At 40.3% G+C, this 24,990-nt stretch overlaps 1 protein-coding gene across 5 annotated transcripts in view; it reads left to right on the top strand.

Annotated features, from left to right (window-relative positions):
- The window catches only part of stk33 (serine/threonine kinase 33), a 218,773-nt gene that overhangs the window by 33,532 nt on the left and 160,251 nt on the right, over positions 1-24,990 (top strand). Inside the window, exon 2 of one of the 5 annotated variants that reach the window (XM_068046329.1) lies at positions 24,367-24,509. The exons of the other annotated variants lie outside the window; for them this stretch is intronic. The gene's annotated coding sequence lies outside the window, so the exon portion shown is untranslated. The remainder of the gene's footprint in view (positions 1-24,366; positions 24,510-24,990) is intronic. 5 annotated transcript variants of the gene reach the window in all.

Genomic DNA, 24,990 nt, shown 5'->3' with positions numbered 1-24,990 from the left:
AGGGTACATCGGACTGCTGTGGGTTTGGGCAACCCTTCCTGTGGGTATGGTAACATAATGGTTATGTTACTGGATCAGTAATCTAGAGGCCTGGATTAATGTTCTAGAGACAAAGTTCAAATCCCACCACAGCAGCTGGGAAATTCAGTTAATTCAGTAAAATATGGAATAAAAAGCTACTATCAGTAACGGTGACCATGACATTCTTGGATTGTAGTATAAGTCCATCTGGTTCACCGATATCCTTTAGAGAATGAAATCTACCATCCTTACCTGGCCAGCCCTATATGTGACTCCAGAGCCATAGAAATGTAGTTGATTCTTAACCACTCTCTGAACTGGCCTACCAAGCCACTTAGTTGTACCAAACTGCTATGAAGAATTGAATAATACTGTACAAATCACTAGGCATAGGATTCAGATATGACAAATGCAAATTCAACTCCCCCTCCCTTCCAGTGAGGAGGGAACTCAAGAAAATTACAATCAGCAGGGAGGTAGTACTGAGCAAATTGTTGGAGCTGCAGGCTGACAAGTCCCCGAGACCTGATGGACTTCATCCTAGTGTCTTAAAAGAAGTGGTATGAGATAGTTGATGTGTTGGTTTTATTTTCCAAAATTTTCTACATTTGAGGAGGGTTCCATTATATTGGAAAATAGCGAATGTAACTCCTTTATTCAAAAAGGGAGAGAGACAGAAAGCAGGAAACTACAGGCCAGTTAGCTTAACATCTGTCATAGGGAAAATGTTAGAAGCTATTATTAATGATGTTATAGCAGGGCACTTAGAAAAATTCAAGGTAATCAGGCATAGTCAATATGGTTTTGTGAGAGGAAAATGTTTAACCAATTTATTGGAGTTCTTTGAAGAAGTAATGTGCTGTGGATAAGGGGGAACCAGTGCATGTACTGTACTTAGCTTTCCACAAGGCATTTGATAAGGTGCCACATCAAAGGTTATCGCAGAAAATAAAAGCTCATGGTGTAGTGGGTAACAGTTTTGCATGGATAGCAGATTGGCTAGCTGACAGGAAACAGATTTTTTGGTTGGCAAGATGTAATGAGTGGTGTGCCACAGGGATCAATACTGGGGCCTCAACTTTTTACAATTTATATAAATGAATTGACTGAAGGACAGAAGGTATGGTTGCTAAATTTTCTGTTGAGACAAAGATAGGTAGGAAAGTAAGTTGTGAAGAAACATGAAGCTACAAAGGGATATGGATAGGTTAAGTGAGTGGGCAAATATTTGGCAAATGAAGTATAATGTGGGAAAATGTGAAATTGTCCATGTTGGCAGGAAGAATAAAAAAAAAGCATATTATCTAAATGGTGAGAGGATGCAGAGGGATCTGGGTGTCCTAGTGTATGAATCGCAAATGGTTAGTATGCAGGTTCAGCAAGTAATTAGGAAAGCTAATGGAATGTTATCATTTAATGCGAGGGGAATGGAATTCAAAAGTAGGGAGGTTATACTTCAGTTATACAGGGCATTGGTGAGACCACATCTGGAGTACTGTGTACAGTATTGGTCTCCTTATTTAACGAAGGATGTAAATGCATTGGAAGCAGTTCAGAGAAAGTTTACTCGACTAATACCTGGATGGGTGAGTTGTCTTATGAGGAAAAGTTGAACAGGCCATACTTGTATCTGCTGGAGTTTAGGAGAGTAAGGGGTAACCTGATTGAAACATATAAGATCCTGAGGGTCTTGACAGGGTGGATGTGGAATGGATGTTTACTCTTGTGGGAGAATCTAGAACTATGGGTCACCCATTTAAGACAGAGCTAAGGAGAATTTTTTTCTCTGAGGGTTGAGTGTCTTAGGAACGCTCTTTCTCAAAACATGGTGGAAGCAGAGTCTTTGAATATTTTTAAGGTAGAGGTAGATAGATTCTTGATAAGCAAGAGGATGAAAGGTTATTGGGGTGGGCGGGAATGTGGAGTTGAGGTTACAATCAGATCAGCCATGATCTTATTGAATGGCGGAGCAGGCTCGAGGGGCCGAGTGGCCTACTGCTGTTCCTAATTCATATGTTTGGATGTTGTACATCTCTATCAAATATCCTCTTAATCTCCTTTGTTCCCTTCATTTATTTTTTGAAAAGGATATTTAAAGTCTGGAAGAACATGCATCAGATGTTTTATAATGCTCAGCATAATATATTGAGCACGGTTTTCTTATGATCCATAGTTCCCTGTGATGTTGCTTCAGGTAAAATATTCACAACTACAAACAAATGTCACAGAAATTTTGAAACATAAATAAGATCTGGCTTTGAAGTAACAAAAGCATAGGAAGCTTTGTCGTCATCAGTGTGCAACATATTACATATTTCCTAAAAAGTGGTTGGTTACGACAAGATTAGATTATTGTAATTACAATTTCCATATTTTGCTGTGGTTGAACTGATACCAAAACTGTTTTTGTCTTGCAATTGACAGGTATTATATGTATGCAATATCAATATTTCAAAGAAAGAAAAGAAACTGTGAAGAATATTTAATTATTAAAAGAAAGTTCTTTCTAAATTGGACAGTGCAGCGATATACATTTTACAACATTATTAGGGATTGTGGCCAACAATTTTCTTGGCATTGCTGACTAATGTCACTCTCTCTTATAGTGAAATATGGCATTGCATGCAGCTTCATTTAAACTTGTGTAAGTAAGGAAGTTGGGTGCTGAACATGTTCTTGATGCTGTCCAGTATTTATTTTGTTCTTAATGCCCACAATAGGAAGTGTTTTTCTTTAAACCTTTTCAATAGTTGTACCTCTGATTACAATTTGTTGGATTGGAAATAACATTTGAACAACTTAAATGTCATTTGTTTAAAGACCTCCTGCTCAAGGCATTTATTTATTTTGATTTAAGATTGGCTATCTAAATAGAAAGCAAATAGAGGACTAGCGTGCCTAACATCTATCAAAATAAGAATTTCCATGCCATTAAATTACTGTAAAAGTTTCCTTATGATTTTGTACTCATCTGGGCCAAGCTTTTTATTTTTCTTTTGCAAGGTGCTGCTGCTAGTTGACTTCTAATGCTTTTGGATGTAGTATTTTCTTACTGTAAATAGTTACTATGTATATAACACAGTCAAAAATACAGGAGCAAATAATTACCAAAATTATGCAAGATCATTTAGCAAAAAAGGTCACTTTCAGGACTTAAATTTAGAGTGCTGTAATTTCAGTTTCTCTATTGTTCAGATATCATTGAAGCTGTAGTATATTAAGAGCACATAGACTTGTTCTGTGAAAATAATGTAAACAAATTATTTGAAGTTTGGTATTCCAATTTGATGTAATTTTTAAAGCTATTTTAAGGGTTTGCAGCAGGGTTTGAAAGAACATTACTTTTTAATTATTGGTGTTTTGATTGCTGGTCTCTTCTTTTTTTGGATTAGGTTTCTTGAAAGGCTGTGCTGAGCCTGGTTCTTGAGTGAACCAATAGATCAGTGCTTTAAAGTCGTTGAATGTAGTCTCCTAGTAACAGAATAGAGCTGATGAAAAATAAATATTGATAATAGATGGCAGATGAAGTTCAATGTGGAAAAATGTGAAGTGATTCATTTTGGGAGAGACAATATAGAATAAAGGGTACAATTCTAAAGGGGGTGTAGGAGCAGAGGGACCTGGGTATATATGTGCATAAGTCATTGAAGATGGCAGGATAGGTTGAGAGAGCAATTAATAAAGCGTACAGTATCCTGAGCTTTATTAATAAGGGCATAGAGTACAAGAGCAAGGAAGTTATGTTGAACTTAAATAAGACACTAGTTAGGCCACAACTGGAGTATTGCGTCCAGTTTTGGGCAAAACACTTTAGGAAAGATGTGAGGGCATTGGAGAGAGTTCAAAAAAGATTAACGAGAGTGGTACCAGGGATGAGGAACTTCAGTTATGAATATAGATTGGAGAAGTTAGGACTGTTTTTCTTGAAGATAAGGCTGAGAGGCGATTTTGTTAGAGGTATTCAAAATCATGAGGGGTCTGGACAGAGTAGATAGGGAGAAACTGCTACCACTCGTGAAAGGATCGAGAGCGAGAGGGCACAGACTGTTATCTGAAAAGGAAGAATGTGCTGGGTTACGGGGAGAAGGCGGGGAATGGAACTAAGGGAATTACTCTTTCAGAGAGCTGGTGCGAACACGATGGCCAAATGCCCTCCTTCTGCACTGTAATGATTCTGTGATTTTGTGCCATGTTCCATGCAATTCTGAACTTTATATGTGAAACACAGCACTACATTGGTAAGAATTAAAGAATGCTATTGTAAAACCATTAATATTTACGAAGCATTAAATTTGTGTTCGCAATGCACCAAGAATGGTCTGGTTATAGAGCAAATATTACATTTTATATTTCACTTTTTTGCTATATAGCATGCACTTATAAATGAATTTTAAATGTTGAGCAATCCAAGACATAGTTTTCAAATCTGACAGCAAAGAACAGCTAATGATTTCCTAATGCGAAATTGTCAATAATTATAGAATGGTTACAGCACAGAAGAAGGCCATTTGGTCCATCATGTCCCTACCAAGTCTCTGCAAGAGCGACTCACTTAGTCCCACTTCCTTGCCTTTTGCTTGTAACCGTACAATTTTTTTCTCTTTAGATAATTGTCCAATTCTCTTTTAAAAGCCTCGATTGAATTTGCTTCCACCACCCTTTCAGAGAGTGCATTCTAGTTGCTAATCACTCATTGCGTAAAAATGTTTTTCCTCGTTGCTGTTGATTCTTTTGTCAGTCACCTTAAATTGGTGTCCTTTCATTTTTGACCATTCCACCAACAGGAACTGTTTCTCCCTATCTACTCTGTCCAGACCCTTCCATGATTTTGAACACCTCTTTCAAATCTCCTCTTAATCTTCTGTTTTCTGAGGAGAACAGACCTAGCCACATAATTGAAGTTCCACATCCCTGGAACCATTCTCGTGAGTCTTTTCTTCATCCTCTTCAATCCCTTCACATCCTTCCTGAAGTGTGGTGCCCAGAATTGGACACAATGCTCCAGTTGAGACTGAACCAGTGTTTTGTGCAGGTTTGTCATAACTTCCTTGCTTTTCTACTCTCTGTATAAAGACCGGGATCATGTAAATCTGCTTTCTCAACCTGCCCTGCCACCTTCAGTGAATGCACATATATCCCCGGGTCCCTCTGCTCCTGCACCCCTTTAGAATTGTATCCTTTATTTTATATTGTCTCTCTATGATCTTCCTACAAAAATAAATCACTATATACCTTCCTAACAAAGAGAGGTTAGCTTTATGTACTTAAAGCGATCTAAGTAAAATAATAAACTTTGCTCCAACTTTCCCACACACAGACAGACACTCTCACTCTCTCGCGCACTCTCTCTCGCGCACTCTCTCTCGCGCACTCTCTCTCGCGCACTCTCTCTCGCGCACTCTCTCTCGCGCACTCTCTCTCGCGCACTCTCTCTCGCGCACTCTCTCTCGCGCACTCTCTCTCGCGCACTCTCTCTCGCGCACTCTCTCTCGCGCACTCTCTCTCGCGCACTCTCTCTCGCGCACTCTCTCTCGCGCACTCTCTCTCGCGCACTCTCTCTCGCGCACTCTCTCTCGCGCACTCTCTCTCGCGCACTCTCTCTCGCGCACTCTCTCTCGCGCACTCTCTCTCGCGCACTCTCTCTCGCGCACTCACTCTCGCGCACTCACTCTCGCGCACTCACTCTCGCGCACTCACTCTCGCGCACTCACTCTCGCGCACTCACTCTCGCGCACTCACTCTCGCGCACTCACTCTCGCGCACTCACTCTCGCGCACTCACTCTCGCGCACTCACTCTCGCGCACTCACTCTCTCACATACTCCAATAGGTTACAGTGTGGGGAAGAATAGATTGGTTGGATTAGAGTCTGAAGCAATAAAAAGGGATATACAGTTTGTAGAGTTTGTTGAGTCGGCTGGTGTCCGACTGTGTTCGGTGGTCCTGAGGCTTCAGGTTTGCAGATGTGGCCGGCTGATTCGGTGGTCTGCTGGAGACAGTATTGCGGATGATTTCCTTCATGCGCTGCAGCAGTGATAGGCCTAGATGGTTATGGCCAGCAGGCTTGTAAGGTGGACTAGAGAGAGGAGGGACCCCCACTTGGTCTTCTCTTGTCAGTGTCTAGTTGCTTGTCTTCTTTGCTGCAGAGAAAACACCAGCTTAAACACAGATGGTGGGCCTGTCACATGACCATCACCCAGTGATTCAACATGATGGCTGTGTGTATTCCCTCTTGCAACTTAATCAGTTCATGTCTAGGAATTCCCTTCTCTCAAGAAGGGTCCCCTTGTTCAAGTGATTAGGTTTGAGTGGTTCGTCTCAACCAGTTTAATGTCCCAAGTGATGGCCTTAATGTCCCAAGTGATGGCCTTAATGTCCCAAGTGATGGCCTTAATGTCTTGTTAATGGGAGCAGGACAGGTAGTTCACTTAAAATTCCCTCGGTCATTGTTCTGGAGGGGACTGCGCAGACAACTTGCCTCCACCTTAATGCATTGGAATGTAGGGTATAGTGATGCAAATTGCAGTGGCCATCTGTTAGCAGTCACCTTCTGTTAGCAGTCACCTTTTATCTGTTCCTTTTTTCCTTTTTAAAAATTTAATCCAGGTTTCCAGATGGTGGATTAAAAAAATCATTATTTGGCATAGCATGTTTTCATGATAAGATCCACAGCAATGTGGTTCTTAAATGCCCTCTGAAATGGCCTAGCAAGCTACTCAGTTGTACCAAACCGCTACAGAAAAGTCAAAAAGAAATAAAACCAGACGAACCACCTGGAATCGACTTAGGCACTGGAAACGCTATTGGCACACTCAACCCTGCAAAGTTCTCCTTAGATGTCTGGGGGCTTGTGCCAAAATTGGGAGAGCTGTCCCACAGACTAGTCCGGCAACAGCCTGACATAGTCATACTCATAGAATCATACCTTACAGCAAATGGCCTGGACACCACCATTACCATCCCTGGGTATGTCCTGTCCCACTGGCAGGACAGACCCAGCAGAGGTGGTGGCACAGTGGTATATAGTCTTGAGCGAGTTGCCCTGGGAGTCCTCAATGTTATCTCTGGACCCCATGAGGTCTCCTGGCATTGGGTCAAATATGGGCAAGGAAACCTCCTTCTGAGTATCACCTACCACCCTCCATCAGCTGATGAGTCAATACTCCTCCATGCGGGACACTACTTGAGGAAGCACTGAGGGTGGCAAGGGCACTGAATGTACTCTGGGTGGGGACTTAATGTCCATCACCAAGAGTAGCTTGGTAGCACCACTATTGACTGAGCTGGCTGAGTCCCGAAGGACATATCTACCAGGCGGGGCCTGCAACAGATGGTGAGGGAACCAACAAGAGGGAAAAACCTGCTAGACCTTGCCCTCACCAATTTACCTGTCATGATGCATCTGTCCATGACAGTTTAGGTAGGAGTGACCACCGCATAGTCCTTGTGAAGACAAAGTCCCTTCTTCACACTGAGCATACCCTCCGTCGTGTTGTGTGGCACTACCACCAGGCTAAATGGGATAGATTCAGAACAGATCTAGCAGCTCAAAATTGGGCATCCATGACGTGCTGTGGGCATCAGCAGTCGAATTATATTCAACCACAATTGGTAATTTCATGGCCCGGCATATCCCCCACTCTACCAATACCATGAAGCCAAGGGATCAACCCTGGTTCAATTAAGAGTACAGCAGGGCATGCCAGGAGCAGCATCAGGCATACCTAAAAATGAGGTGTCAACCTGGTGAAGATACAACACAGGACTATTTGCATGCCAAACAATGTAAGCAGCATGCAATAGACGCAGCTAAGGCATCCCACAACCAATGGATCAGATAAAACCTCTGCAGTCCTGCCACATCCAGCCATGAATGAAGATGGACAATTAAACAACTAACAGAAGGAAGAGGCTACACAAATATCTCCATACTAAATGATGGGAGAAGCCCATACATCGGTGTAAAAGACAAGGCTGAAGCTTTTGCAGCCATCTTCAGCTAGAGGTGCCGAGTGGATGATCCATCTTGGCCTCCTCCTAAGATCTCCAGCATCACAGATGCCAATCTTCAGCCAATCCGATTCACTCCATGTGATATCAAGAAACGGCTGAAGGCTATGGGCCCTGACAACATCCCGGTTGCAGTACTGAAGACTTGTGCTCCAGAACTAGCCGCATCCCTAGTCAAGCTGTTCCAGTACAGCTACAACTCTGGCATCTACCCGACAATGTGAAAAATTGCCCAGACATATCCTGTCCACAAAAAGCAGGACAAATCCAATCTGGCCAATTACTGCCCATTAGCCTCCTCCCACTTAACAGCAAAGTGATGGAAGGTGTCTTTGACGGTGCTGTCAAATGGCACTTACACACCAATAACCTGCTCCTTGATGATCAGTTTGGGTTCTGCCAGGCCCATTCAGCTCCTGACCTATTAGCAGCCTTCGTCCAAACATGGACAAAAGAGCTGAATTCGAGGTGAGGTGAGAATGACTGCCCTTGACATCAAGGCAGCATTTGACCGAGTGTAGCATCAAGGAGCCCTGGCAAAATTCAAGTCCATAGGATTCAGGGGGAAAACTCTGCATTAGTTGGAATCATACCTAGCACAAAGAAGATGGTTGTGGTTGATGGAGGCCAATCATCAGTCCCAGAAAATCACTGCAGGAAATCACTCAGGGAAGTGTCCTAGGCCCAACCATGTTCAGCTGCTTCATCAATGAGCTTCCCTCCATCAAAAGGTCCGAAGTGGAGATGTTCGCTGATGATTTCACAATGTTCAGTACCATTCGCAACTCCTCAGATACTGAAGCAGTTCATGTCCATAAGCAATGAGACTTGGATAACATTCAGGCTTGTGCCGAAAAGTGGGAAGTAATGCTAATGCCACACAAGTACCAGGCAATGACCATCTCAAACAAGAGAGAATCTAACCATCTCCCCTTGACATTCAATGACATTGCCATCGCTGAATTCCCCCATCAACATCCTGGGGGTGACCATTGACCAGAAACTGAACTAGACCAGCCATATAAATACTGTAGCTACAAGTGCAATTCAGAGGCTGGAAATTCTGAGATGAGTAACTAATCTCCTGACTCCCCAAAGATTGTCCACTATCTCCAAGGCACAAGTCAGGTGTGTGATGGAATACTGTCCACTTGCCTGGGTGAGTGGAGCTCGACACCATCCAGGACAAAGCAGCTCGCTTGAGTGGCACCTCATCCACTAACTTTAAACGTTCACTCCCTTCGCCACTTGTACACAGTGGCAACAGTGTGTACCATATGCAAGATGCACTGCAGCAACTTACCAAGGCTGTTTCGACAGCACCTTCCAAACTGTGACCTCTACCACCTCGGAGGACAAGGGCAGCAGATGCATGGAAACGTCACCACGTGCTTGTTCCCCTCCATGCCACACACTATCCTGACAGAACTATATTGCAATTCCTTCACTGTTGCTCGATCAAAATCCTGGACCTCCCTTCCTAACAGTGGGAGTACCCGCAGCAGATGGACTGCAAGAAGGTGGCCCACCACAACCTTCTGAAAGGCAGTTAGGGATGGGCAACAAATTCTGGCCTTGCCAGTGATGCCCACATCTCATGAAGAAATAAAAAAGGATTTTGAAATGCATTTGCAAAAACCTCTCCATTTGAATTGCTGCTTAACAAGGCTGTATGTATTTTTGAGTGTGTAGAAATCTGTTCAGTAAGTAGAAATCTATGATTTGTATGTAGAGCAAAAATGTTGCCCTGTCCATGAGTTTTCTATTTAGATTTAGATATACAGCACTGAAACAGGCCCTTCGGCCCACCGAGTCTGTGCCGACCATCAACCACCGATTTATACTAATCCTACACTAATTCCATATTCCTATCACATCCCCACCTGTCCCTATATTTCCCTACCTACCTATACTACGGGCAATTTATAATGGCCAATTTACCTATCAACCTGCAAGTCTTTGGTATTCTTGATCATTGTTTTAAAGAAATATCATCTACTTCACTCCATCCCCATTGTTTCTAAATACTCTTTTTTAGTTGAAAAACAGCACATACAAATTTGCCCAAACAAAAGCTGAATAAGTGGCTGGTCTTTTATGTGACTTTGTTTTCCATGATGCTGAATAGAATTAAGGAATTAAATGTTGGGTTCACCCTGGAGTTTTTTAAAAAGGGAGTTGTACTGTAATTCAACTTAACTTTATTAATGCTGATGTCTTCAATCTGGCATATTAATAGTACCATGTTTTCTGTAGCAATACAGATTTATAAGGCTGTGCAGGAAACTATGAACTATAAAAAGCTCAAGTGATGTATATTGGTAATGCTATATAAAAATAAAGCATTCTTTCTAGTTAGAAAACCTACAGCTGGTAAATGGCCAGGCCACTGAAAGAAAAATGGAGAGAGAAAATGTCCTTGAGCAAAGGGTAATATTTAACCTTAAGATTAGAAATCGCTGTGAATTACTGATCAAATTGTCAACTTCTATTATCTGAGTAAACTGCCCATAAGTTATTAAAGGTGCCAAACAGAACAAATCTGCATGTGCACTAAATCAATACAAAAATACCATGTACTTGGAGTTGATTTGATGCATGCCGTAGCTTAAAAAGTGTGAAATTGGTATTAAGCAAAATCTCATATATGGTAGCGAATATTCTTAAAGGTTTTAAGTTAAATGATTCCTCTCTCAATGTTGGATGTCAGTGGCCTGACAGTGGTAAAGAAAAATCCTGAAAGCTTCTATTTTCTAAAAAAAAAATCAATTTTCAATCATTAACTTCTCCCCATAGGTATTACTGGAGATGTGATTAGGTTGATGATTGAAGTTGAATGATGATACTGTTTAATAGTGTGCAAACCCTAGATGGACTATCTGGTATTGTTCTTCACTCTGATGATTGAGGGTATAGCATAGTGAGAAAAGAAGGGAGAAATGAGTATTGTTGCCCAGGAAAAATTGTTAGAAACACATGATGAGCATAGTAGCTTTTTTTAGGCCTCAGATTTTGAAGACATAGCTAGAAATTGGGAATGGGAACCCTGGAAGATATTTTCCTTACCTAACCCAAGAGGGCTGAGGTTAATTGTAGCAACCCTACCACCACCACTAGCTGAGAAGACCTAACTCAGTCCAGAGCAGAGATGACACTTTCGATCTTCCTGGTCTGTCTGATTCAGTTTGTTTTCATATTTACACTGATTGCCTTTGCTTTGATTTCACAGGAATTTATTAAACCCTTACTTTCAACTGCGTGGTCCTGGAGGTGGTCACATGATAAGATGTTGCACGATCAACTGTCACGTGATCAAATCTCCAGAAATGCATCAAACCAGACTTGCACGAGATTATATGTTTCTGCATGACCTGCCACATGTTTTCAACTGCCTTTTTGGAAAGTGAAATGGAAAGCACTCTAGTTTTGTAAACCATGATTGTAAATGAGAAAATTGGTTTATTTTACATGAAAAACACATGAACAGAAAGTTGCTTTCATGGCACAATTTTCCTAATTCCAAATGACCCTTACATCATAGAAATGTGCAGTTTTGCCCCATGTTATGAGCTAAACACACTTTATAAATCTTTGAAATGACTGGTAATAACTTTTGAAAACAAGATCTTGCTATCTCACTCATGCTGTTCCAGATTCAAACTACGATAGACTCAAATTGTTGAGAGAGAGATGGATAGATGAATCTGACCTCTCCCTTAGCTCCTTGTGTTGGAGATTGCCTCATTGAGTTGCCAATCAAAGTTACCTCTTTGAATGAGAGACATCCCCTTTTGCTGTGGAAGCTACGGCAACTGTATTTTCTGTTTAGCTATGTAGCCACCCCACACCTCCCACACTGGGTTTATTAAATGAATGTATTCCTAACAATGAAGGTGGGAATGTTCTCACTGGTATGCATTGTCTCAAAATTAATGAAAATACAAACATCTGCGATGGCCCATTGGTCTGGTATTTCAGCTAATTTGTGCTAAACATTCCAGATAGGATTTGATGCTTTGAACTGAATCTAACTTCATAGCAGCAGCATCACATAAATTAAAATCCCTTACAAGCCAAGTAGGTAAACATCTCTACACTACACCAAGGTTCCAGTGGCCTGATTTACAGCCTTTAAGTATCAATCCTGGCACAGCCTGTTTCTCATGACCTCATCTCTCTTTTAAGCAAGTGTTGCAGCTGTGTGGTCTATGTAGGGAAATTTTGGGGTTTTATCCTTGAGTTAGAGCAGCGTTTAAAAAAAGTTTAGCATGTGGACAGAGTAGTTCTGGGACTTGTTCAAGATTTCTGTAGGTTGTGTCTCAATTTAATTTGGTTTAGGAGGTTCTCTTTTTTTTAATCCTTTGCTCGATTTATTTGGTGAGAGTATTGGAATACAGATTATCAGAAGAATTTTGCGGATTTAGAGAGAATACAGCACAGATTCACGAGGATGTTGCCTGACATGAGGAAATACAAATGGGGAGAAAGACTTTGAAAAGTTGGGTCTTTATTTGTTGCAATGCAGATTGCGAGGCAATATAACAGAATTTTTAAAAACTTTGAGAAGTATGATATGGTAGATAGAAGCAGACTGCTTCCAGTGATTGAGGAGCCACACTACACGATTAAATTTGAGTTAGGACGTTCGAGTACCCCCTTTTTAAAAAAAGAATCTACCTTTCCATTATTTGGGAAAGGAGATTTAAAGAGATTTAGAACAGACAGAAGAAACTTCGAGTTGTGAGGCTGTGAAATTCACTTACACTGAGTTGAATGGCCTGTATGTAACCTAGTTACATGTTTCACTGTGTTGGTGTGTTCAGAAAGTTTTGTTACTTCAGGAATTTCCAGTGTTTATTTGTTTTATGTGGAAAGACAGTCTTGGGTAGCTTCAGTGATAAAGCAGATTAAATCGAAATGACTAAGTGAGTGTAGGCTCCATTGCACCATTTTGTCAGTAGAAGTTGCAGCGTGTTCCTTGTCTATTTACAAGACATTGCTGTTTAAATTGACTGATGTTTAGAACTATGTTTTTAGCAAATCTATTTTGGTAGCAGAAGTTAGGGCTTCCCTTCTATCTAAATTGGTGTTTTTCTTTAGCTCCTACAATGTGTGAGGGCTGTGTATGATGAAGAAAGTAAGATTTTAATCATTCTTCAAATGAGCGCATCTCTGATTCCTTCCAACAATTCCTTGTGCCCTACAGGGGATTTTTATTTTTGTTTTATGGTTTGGAGATTTGAACCAATTCATTCTTTTTAATCTAAAATATCCAAAGAAGTGAATTACAGCAAAGGCCTAGGCCTGTATAGAGAGGGGAGGAGCAGTTCACAGAATCACAAGAGTTGTTATAGCACAGAAGAAGGTGATTCAGACTGTCGTGTCTGCGTCGGCTCTCCGAAAAAGCAGTTTACCTAGTACCACTCCCTGGCCTGCTCCCTGGAGCCCTGCCCCTTCTTCCTTTTCAGATTACATTCCCTCTTGAATGCCTCGATTGGACCTCCCTCCATCACACACTCAGGCAGTGCATTCTTGATCTTAACCACTCGCTAAATGAAAAGGTTTTTCTTCATGTCTCTATTTCTTCTTTTGCCAATTACCTTAAATCTGTGCCCTCTTTTACTTGATCCCTCCACCAATGAGAACAGTTTTACCCTATCTGCCCTGTCCAGACCACTTATGATTTTGAATGCCTTTATCAAATCTCCTTTCAACCTTCTCTTCTTCAAAGAAAACAGCCCCAACTTCTCCATCTATCTATGTAACTGAAGTTGATGACATGGGAAGTTTAAAAAAAAAAAATCCCCAATCAAGATTTAGCATTCCTGTAGTATATGAAAGCTACTATCATATAAAGCTAGCTAATTTGATTTTATCCACACTCCAGAATTTTCATGAGACAAAGACCATTGTAAGATGTCACTCATTTGTATAGCTTCTTTTGTTGTGTGTCTTTCATTTCTTTCTCTTGATGAATAAAAGTATGTGTTTCTTTTTGTTATTTGTGTTTTACTTGTCTTCGTTAATGTGCTAACAGTAACAATTTGTATTATCTACTAATTTCCATTATCCACCAGGGAATAAGGAGAGTGGTATAAACACTGGTGCTAACATCACAGCAGTATTGATGTAATTTTCACTAATTTCTTTGTAAAACGTAACTGCATCTAAATTGTTCCTTTTTTCTTTATTCCTTCATGGGATGTGAGCATTGTTGGCAAGGCCAGCAATTGTTGCCCATCCCTAATTGCCCTTGAGAAGATGGTGGTGAGATGCCTCTTTGAACAGCTGCAGTCCTTCTTGTGTAGGTACACCCATAATGCTGTTAGGAAGGGAGTTCCAGGTTTTTGATCCAGCGACAGTGAAAGAGCAGTGATATAATTCCAGGGTCATGATGGTGTGTGGCTTGGAGGGGAACTTGCAGGTGGTGGTGTTCCCATGAGTCTGCTGCCCTTGTCCTTCTAGTTGATTGAGGTCGTGGGTTTGGAAGGTGCTGTATTTATTTATTTTTTATTTATAGATACAGCACTGAAACAGGCCGTTCGGCCCACCGAGTCTCTGCCGACCAACAACCACCCATTTATACTAATCCTAAGTTAATCCCATATTCCTACCACATCCCTTCAATTCCCCTACCACCTACCTACACTAGGGGCAATTTACAATGGCCAATTTACCTATCAACCTGCAAGTCTTTGGCTGTGGGAGGAAACTGGAGCACCCAGCGGAAACCCATGCGGTCACAGGGAGAACTTGCAACCTCCACACAGGCAGTACCTAGAACTGAACCCGGGTCGCTGGAGCTGTGAGGCTGCGGTGCCAACCACTGCGCCACGGTGCCGTTGCTGCAATGCATCTTGTATATGGTACACACTGTTGCCACTATGCGCCAGTGGTGGAGGGAGTGAATGTTTAAGGTGGTGGATGAGGTACCAATCAATTGGGCTGCTTTGTCCTGGATAGTGTCGAGCTTCTTGAGTGTAGTTAGAGCTGCACTCATCCAGGCAAGTGTACAGTACTTTATCACACTCCTAACTTGTGCCTTGTAGATGGTGGACAGGCTTTGGGGAGTTGAGGTGAGTTATGTGCTGCAGAATTCCCAGCCTCTGGCCTGCTTTTGTAACCACAGTATTTATAAGTGGGTGGTCCAATTCAGTTTCTGGTCAATGGTAACCCCCAAAATATTGATGTTGGGGGATTCAGTGATGGTTACGCCGTTGAATATCAAGGGGGGATGGTTAGATTCTCTTGTTGGAGATGATCATTGCCCGGTACGTGTGTGGCTCGAAAATTACTCGCCACTTATCAGCCCAACCTCGATGTTGTCCAGGTGTTGCTGCATGTGGACACAGACTGCTTCAATATCTGAGGAGTTGCGAATAGTATTGAACACTGTGCAATCATCAGCGAGCACCCTCACTCTGACTTTATGATGTCGGGAACGTCATTGATGAAGCAACTGAAGATTTTTGGGCCTAGGACACTACCTTGCGGAACTCCTGCAGTGATGTCTTGGGGCTTAGGTATTTTCCTAGGTATGACTCCAACCAGTTGAGAGTTTCTCCCCTGAATCCCATTGACTTCAATTTTGCCAGGGCTCCTTGATGCCATACTCTGTCGAATGCTGCCTTGATGTCAAGGGGAGTCACTGTCCCCTCACCTCGAGTTCTGCTCTTTTGTCCATGTTTGGAGCAAGGCTGAAATGAGTTCAGGAGCCAAGTGCTCCTGGCAGAACCCAAACTTGGCATCAGTCAGCAGGTTATTAGTGAATAAGTGCCACTCAAATAGCATTGCAGCTACACCTTCCATCACTTTGCTGATGATTGAGAGTAGACTGATGAGGCGATAATTGGCTGGATTGGTTTTGTTCTGCTCTTTGTGGACAGGGCATACCTGGGCAATTTTCCACATTGTCGGGTAGATGCCAGAGTTGTATCTGTACTGGAACAGTTTGGTCAGGTGCGCAGCTAGTTCTGGAGCATGTCCTCAGTACTAATGCTGGGATGTTGTTAGGGCCCATAGCCTTTGCTGTATCCAGTGCCTTCAACAGTTTCTTGATATCAGGTGGAGTGAATCAAATTGGCTGAAGACTGGCATCTGTGATGCTGGGGACCAAAAGAGGAGGCCAAGATGGATCATCTACTCGGCACTTCTGGCTGAAGATGTAGTGACACCCTATGTTTGGGGGAAAATTGGGGGGTTATTGATGAAAAAATGCCTGTGTGAATGAGGATAGTGGTTCTTGCTTAAAGTGCTCGCAGTGGCGGAGTATAATATAAAAAGAATTTTCTTGTAACTATATTTAGAAGAGGTAGGGAAAGAATCTATTCACAATTTGATTTTCCACAAATGCTTTCTTCTTGACCTTAGGACGGTCAAGGCAGCTGAGAGGAAATTGAGCTGCCTTGAACCTTTTAAACCTCATCTTGGAGTTCTTTGTGAACACTGGTGAAGTTGAAGAAACAAATCCTGTCTCAGCATTCAATTTCCTTGCCATGATAATCACAAAGTTCATCCAAAAAAGGACCATTTAATTCTCAATGTAGTTCAACAAATCAATGATGACATGGGTCTTTTAGATAATGGGAGCTCGAAAAGGTTGGTTTACACTTTGATTGTTTAATTGACTATTGCACAATTTGCTAATCTTTGTGATTAATTCATATCAATGTCTGAAAAGAATGAGAGTTGTTGACTTTTTGGACTTCTCTGGGAATCTGTTTGCTGTTTATGGTAGTTGATAAGTATCCTTTGCATCTCTGTCAAATGATACTTGATTTAAGACATTCTTCTGGCAGATTTCAAGCAAGGTTTCTAAGTCTCAGTATATCTTGGGAGTTATTTGACTTAATTAGTCACTGTGACTTTTAGGTGTATAATTTACATTGCCAAAACATTTGTTGAGATACAGAGAGCATTTGTAGGATACAGACTGAGCGATGATGATTTACTTCGAATTGATCGTTTCTTGGTCAAGGTTATGCCACTGCTAGAAAACAAAGTACGGCATACATTTGAAGTCTCAAAACAAATTTAGTACTGAGGCACAATGGTAACCTACTGCTTTATTGTCATTTGTGCTATGTTGTATGTTTTTTAAAAAAAGCAAAATAAAGTAAACATATATTTGATATATATCGGCAGCTAGGTAGAATTTATTTTTCTAAGTCTCCATCAGTTATCAATTTTTCGATCTTGGGTTAGAAGGAATACCATATTAAAGAAAAAGCTAGCCAATTACTTTCTGTACAAAGAATTTCACCATCTATTTCTCTTTCCGTTACAATATCTTGTAGCTATCAAGAGATATCACTTCCTGTTTATTTTGTAATGTATGGAAAGCTGTCATTGTTGGTTTCCATTTTCCTTCTGGATTACTTTTCTGATCAGTGCTGGCTAGGTAGGTACCGCTGCATACTCAGACGGTAGTGTTTTATTGTAGCTTTCCATCTCTAGTTTAGCAATTGCAGCAGTCTGAAGTGTCACCCTGTGGTAAAATCTCTGGAGCCACACATGCACACTTATCCTCCTAACCTACGTCGGACTCAGGAGGACATACGTAGGTAGGAGATAGAAGAATTTATTTTTAGAGATGAGAGTGTAATTTCTAAAAGCCTTTCTTTAACCTTAACATCCTGTTCAGTGCCATAAAGTCACAATAATTGCAATGTAGTTTAATGTTGTCTTATGAGATATAGCTAAGTCATTCCATTATCTAATTATGCACATTTTTGACATCTGGTACCAGTTTAGCTAAAACATTTTTGTGCTGCACATCTTTGAAAGAGTATTCACCAATAAAGGCATAATCCTGGAGTTTATTCCTTTATTAAAACATATGTTCTCATGTAGTCTATAATTTCTACATAGGAAAGACCTAATTGTTTAAATTGATAGCTGGTCCCTCAGTTGGAGATGCCAACCTTATTCTGTGCCCAAGGTTTAAGGAATCTGGATAGGCTCGGGCTTTTAATTTGTTCTTGAAAGAAAGAGTGGGCATTAATATAGTACTTTCACTTGCTCAGGATATCCTTCACAAGTGCTTCACAGCCAAGGAATTATTTTCAAGTGCAGTTACTGTTATGTAGGCAAATGCGCCAACCAATTTGTGCACAGAAAGATTCCACAAACAACAATGACATGAATGACCACTTAATCTGCTGTTCTTACTTGAGGGGTATATGTTCAGATGCAGCCATAAATATTGGCTTGGAGACTGGGAGAACTCCAGCACTATGAATAGTGCCATGGGATATTTTCTGTTCACCTGAGCAGGCCGAGGATCTTTTATTTAGTTTTTTTTTATTTAGAGATACAGCACTGAAACAGGCCCTTCAGCCCACCGAGTCTGTGCTGACCAACAACCACCCATTTATGCTAACCCTACAGTCATCCCGTATTCCCTATCACCTCCCTACACTAGGGGCAATTTACAACGGCCAATTTACCTATCACCTGCAAGTCTTTGGATGTGGGAGGAAACCGGAGCACCCGGCGAAAACCCACGCAGACACAGGGAGAACTTGCAAACTCCGCACAGGCAGTACCCAGAATCGAATCCGGGTCCCTGGAGCTGTGAGGCTGCGGTGCTAACCACTGCGCCACTGTGCCGCCCATCTTGGTTTAATCACTCATCCAACACTTAAGGGTGGCACAGTGGCGCAGTGGTTAGCACCGCAGCCTCACAGCTCCAGCGACCTGGGTTCGGTTCGGGGTACTGCCTGTGCAGAGTTGGCAAGTTCTTCCTGTGACCAAGTGGGTTTCCGCTGGGTGCTCCAGTTTCCTCCCATAGCCAAAGACTTGCAGGTTGATAGGTAAATTGGCCATTGTAAATTGCCCCTAGTGTAGGTAGGTGGTACGAGAATTGAGGGAAGGTGGGGATATGGTAGGTAATATGGGATTAATGTAGGATTAGTATAAATGGGTGGTTGATGGTTAGCACAGACTCGGTGGGCCGAAAGGCCTGTTTCAGTGCTGTATATCTCTATAACATTGTAACATTCGCTCAATGCAAAATTGTCAGCCAGGAGTTTGTGCTCAAATCTCTGCATTGCGGTTTGACCTTCTCAATCAAAGGTGAGAAACTGACACATTTTAGTCTAAAAATGTAATTCCTTGTGCATTATTATTCTCTATTCCCCTTGAATCAGGTGAGGATGTGAACCTGAATAAAATAAGGTATTCAGTGTAGTTTGTTCACTTTGTTTAAAAATGTAGAGAATAATGCAAATTCTTGGTGTTAAGCAAATTACAGGAAGAGCTGCTTTCCAAAATCTGAAACAAAAAAAACACGACATTCAATTAACTGTTCTGGTTATTAGAGTTTGAATAAGTAGCCACATTAGCTGTGAATGTTTCCTTAAATTAGGGTAATATAAACACTGTATTTTTAGAAGATGCAGTAAAAGGAAGTGTTGAACACATTTGATATGCAAAATGCCTTTGACTTTTAATTTCCAGTCGGGAATGTGATTGTTCAAACAGCAAACAAGCTATGTTTTGTGAATTTCAGATTATTTCAGCTGAAGTGAATGATGCAAGCTAGTGCTATTGACAAAGATCTGTACAAAATATATAGATTTATGCAATTACTAGTGAGCTTTCGGGCTGTCAGAATGCATGATACAATGCTAACATCATAGTGATGATTATCAATATTGTGGTTCTTCACAGCTTGATGTAATTGTGATTACTGTGATAGCTCTAGCCTAAGTGTAATTAGTTTGTTCCTCTAATGTATTAAAATAAATGTTAATTATGATTGTGATAGTTCATGCATTCCAAACAGAATATTTAGAATAAGTATGTTAATGACAGAATTCACATTTTGACATGAAATATGTATTTTTAAGTTAAAGAATAATAAATAATTAATGTGATATGTATTCATGGTCACTGTCAGTGCAGCTTTGTTTTTGGCTGACAAAGTGTGGTTTCATTTGCAGCACTGAGTGCAGTACCCATTTAAAACTTAGCCTATAGTCTACTCAATCTGGGAAAATCAGGGCAGTCTAGTTTGTTAATTAATGCTGGGATTCAAGCTCATTACCATGTGCTTGGGTATCAAATTTCTACCCATTGAGCCCATCGAGCTGCTGTATTATTGACTACTAATGATAATTAACAGGAAACCCATTTATGGACATATTTATCCATTGTCTTTGAATATGAGAGATTATACATAAAGCAAACATGAGTGATGTAGTTTGTCCAGGTTTGCCTGAACTAGTCGTGCCTTCTTACTAATGTTGCTATTAAGTTCTGTGTATGCATCTTTTCATTCACCTTATTTTTAATGCCTGGTTATTCTATTGATTTAACAGCATCTGATTTGCAAAACTGCCTGTGAAAAGTGTGAATGAGGCAGTTTTGCATGTTTTTTAAGATGGGAGGGGAGAGAATTTTTTCTTCATCTCTTTCTAGTTAGTCCTCTTTACTGTCATCTTTCTGACTTACCATGACCTTTCATGAGCTAAAGAGCTTCTCTGCAACTGCCATCAATGGTGTGCTCTTGATGGGGTGGAATATTGACAGGGATAATGGGAATGGAGCTTTGGGTTATTCTTGCCTTCAGTTCTGCACAGTACTGAAGACCATAATAAGCCAAACTTTCAAATCACGTGTCATCCTCAGTGCACCATGAAAGTTTCCATAGTTTTTTTTTTAAGAAGCACAAAAACTGGTGCTATTTATCACTACACAGAACACTCATCATTGTAATGCTGGCTCTTAAACTTAATTATCTCCCACAATTTAGGGTTCTGTCTTGTTCTTGTCTTCAGTACCAAGAATTTTAATTTAAGAAATAGACTTTCAATATTTCAAATGTTTTAATCTGCATTCTAGATTTCTTATTTTTATGTCAAGTTTCCCTACTAGCTTGATTATTACTTAAGCAGTGTAGCAGCCTCTGGGGGCAACAAATATGGTTTGTACAACATTTACTTTATCTTTGTGTTGCAAAAGAACAAATCCTATATCAGATGGATGTTTTTAAACAAGATAATTTTCGACAATATTGATGGCCATATTGGTTGCAGTTAAGGTTCCTGATTTTGCTTATTGTCTGCATTAGGTTTTTTTTAAATTGAAAAATGGTGGTTTAGGAACAAAAGCACCTGCTTGAGCCTAAGCTTTGTTAAATAGGACAAAACACTAGTTAAACATTTCTTAATGTTCTAAAGTGATGAAGATATTCTTATACCTGACCTTTTTGTGAATAAATCTCAATCATTTTCTGATTACTGGGCTTGTGTGTGAGCACAGCATATTGTTCCAATGCACTCTTCATGGAATGCCTTTGATTACTACATAAGATTTTTGGTCTGTGCAATGCTATTGGGGGCAACTAAGCACAGGCTATGAATTTACCCACAGGGAGAGAAAAGTACCACACAAGCTGTGATCAACATATGACAATGGTAAAGCCATGGCACCACCTTTTCTGCTCATCCTCTTAATCAATAGAATGGTGGTTGGCATGGTGAGGCCTGAACAGAGTCCAAACAAAATGTAATCTCCTTTAAATTATGCTTAAGACTAATTTTGACTTACCATAACAGTATTCAAAACTTAAGGATCATTTGCATATGGTGGCAAGGGAATATGCATAAATATTTTGTTACCTCTGTAGAGGTATGCTGGTTGAAACATTTATGGTAAGGTTGAATTTATTTATTTCTTATTTAGAGATTCAGCACTGAAACAGGCCCTTTGGCTCACCGAGTCTGTGCCGACCAACAACCACCCATTTATACTAATCCTACATTAATCCCATTTTCCCTACCACATCCCCACCATTCTCTACCACCTACCTACACTAGGGGCAATTTACAATTGCCAATTTGCCTATCAACCTGCAAGTCTTTGGCTGTGAATCTTTGAATGTGGAATGTTTATGATAGCTGATGCAATACATTGGATTATCCATACTTTGCATCCAAATAGGTCAAACATTTGTTGAGGTCACAGGCCCAGATGCCAAATTGTATTGGATTTTACTTCAGATATTGAGGTTTTACATTTTTAGGTGTTTTGCTTAAACCTTAGCAATGCAACATTCCATAGCAAAACCAAGCTAAGGGTTGAAAGGATGACGCGTTGCGCTTTGAGCAAACCTTGCTGATGGCAGTTTTACTATTCATATGATTCAGTATCTAAAATGAAAATGGAAAATGCTGGAAATATACAGCAAGTCTGTCAACATCGACTAAGAGAAAATAGCAAGTTTGTGTTTAGAACCTTTGTCAAAACTGTATTCCAATTCTGGTTTGATTTTTATCACTGCAAACCTGAACAACAGGAGGCACACCGGTAAGTGAAAGCATGCGGACAATTCACAAAGTCAGCTTTCATTGATGAGGTTGGTAGTGGTTGCCTGAGTACTGTGTTCAGTTCTGGATGCTAAGGAACAAGGGGGGAATTGAATTTGATGTTCTGCCATCTTCTGAAGTGACTGAGGAAAATGTGTGAATATGACTTTTGCACTGTGTTGTCCACCATCAATATGTATGAATATTTAGTTGTATACATTGCATAGGCTGCAGCAAAAACCTTTCACTTGCATCATCAGGATTCTGCATTAATGCCCGACAAATAACAGGCTTGGGTAGATTTACAAAACATTTCATTCAGCAACAACTTCTGTCATTCCCAATAACCTAGAATCTCTAAAAGCTATCAAACATTGCATATATCAAATGGAGAGGGATTTACTACCAGTGAACTTGTGCATGCTTTTATAATGGAAAACAACCTGCACAAAACAAACTGGGTTATCACACATGAACAGATACAGTGAGACTTTTCTCTCTTGCTGCAACACGATAACAACTGGTTTGATAAAAATGCACTGAGGGATAGTTCCATAACTTACACCCATTATTAGAAAACATATTTCCATCTGTTTAGTAACATAATGCAGATTGATGTTTCTTCCGTCTCTTAGTAATTTATAGGTGCCATCATATTAAAATCTGACTTTATGGGATAATCATATTAAATCCTCTTGGGAACTGTGACAACATTTCTACAAACAGCTGTTGCATTGGCTATAGTAATGAAAACATTTCATTTGTGGAATGTAGGCAAATGGATTTCTATATTCTTTTGTACTTTTACCCTTGTTTTATATACTATGTCATATATTGACAGCAAACTTTTTAAAATGATAGGCCCGGATTTTGCAGTCAGTGGTAAAGCAATGGCACTCGCTACTGACCTCAAGAAAGCTAACCATAAAGATCTAGCTTCCCTTTTCCTGATGGTAATTTAAATCAAGTCAAGGGAATCTCTAAGCATGCAGCAGCAGTGATGTCAGCAAGCAGTCAATCACGTTGAAGTATTCTCAGACAGCAAACCAGGAGTTTAAAAGCATTAAATCCCTTTACTTTAAAATGTCAGATAGCTAAATAAATGATTGGATTAAGATAGAAGCTAAAATACATTTTTTTAAAATGTAGATTTTATTATTGAGAAATTTGACATTCCACAAATATAAAATGAGCTTTTCAGGGCCAGGGAGGGTGTTTAACAGTAATTATGACCTTTGTATGCTGTTAAAAACCAAGTTAAATCTCATTCAACAAGGTGTAACTTTTTCAAAGGTTTTTACAGCAAACTAACAACGTAAGATTGGAAGTTCTCGTCAATTTATATATTTCCCATTGATTGCATTCTGGGTACCTCAACAGTGCACGTTCTGGAGAAGTGTAGAATCAGAGACAGCAACTTCTGAATTTCTATTATTTTGAGAATTTGCGGATTCCCGAAATTGTTGACCATTTCACTGTCATTTACCAGTGCGAATTCTGGGCCATTATATGTTGTGTACTGAGTTTGGTTTTATGCATGCAAAAATGGTTTTGCTTTCATAAGTGAGTATAAGAGGGCCATCTAACAGTGCCATACCAAAGGTTATAGTTCAAGTTGTCGAAAACTAAACATGTGCAGTTTCCACATTTAAGGTTGTTAACACAAATGTGTAAACAGTGGGATAGCTAATAATCAATTAAAATCATTTTGGTTTAGAGGGAAAATGTTTGTTATGAAGATATTATTCGGAGCTGTCATGGATTTTTCAGAATTGTTTTGAAAAAGGCCTATTGTAACTCAAATCAAACTTTAATCAGAACTGTTATTCAGCTGAAGCTTACTGTAGAAAATTTGCCATTTATTGATCTCATTTTTCAAAATCAAATTTCTATTGGCACAGGAAGTAATTTAAATATCCAATAATCCATAACATATTAATTTTGTATTTATGTGCTTCCTATCATCTTTTTCCATTATAAATTCCGATATCCAGGTTTATATTGGGCCTGATTTTTTTTTTTAGTCATTGGTGAAGGAACAGTGCTCGTTCACTATCCTGACAGCTGCCCACAAAGTTTCCTTGGGCTATTGAGAGGAGACTTGCTCTAAAATGATGTCTAATCCAGCATGGCATTCTCTATGGGGGTCTGTGCATCTGTGAGCAAGGTAAGAAATAGCTAGCCTGTTCAATCACTATGGTTGAAAAATCATCGAATAAACCAGGAAGTATAAGTTAAGTTCTATAAGTTATAAGATTCTGAGTTCAAATCCCACTCCAGGGCTTGTGCAGAAAAATCAAGGCTGACGCTCCAGAGCAGCCCTGAGGGAGTGCTGCACTGTTGGAGGTGACGTCTTTTGGATTAAACGTTAAACCGAGGCCTCATCATCTTGCTCAGGTGGATGTAAAAGATTCCATGGCACTATTTCAAAGAAGAGCCGGGGAGTTATCCCCAATGTCCTGGCCAATATTTATCCCCCCAATCAACATCACAAAAATAACAGATGATCTGGTTATTATCGCATTGTTGTTCGTGGGAGTTTGCTGTGTGCACGCTGGCTACCGTGTTTCCTGCATTACAACAGTGACTACACTTCAAAAAGTAGCTCATTGGCTGTAAAGCGTCTTGAGATGTCCAGTGGTCATGAA

Source organism: Heterodontus francisci, chromosome 14, assembly GCF_036365525.1.
Source record: "Heterodontus francisci isolate sHetFra1 chromosome 14, sHetFra1.hap1, whole genome shotgun sequence".
Classification (NCBI taxonomy): Eukaryota; Metazoa; Chordata; class Chondrichthyes; order Heterodontiformes; family Heterodontidae; genus Heterodontus; species Heterodontus francisci.
The sequence above is the reverse complement of the archived record's forward strand: the minus strand, read 5'-3'. Positions and strand labels throughout refer to the sequence as shown.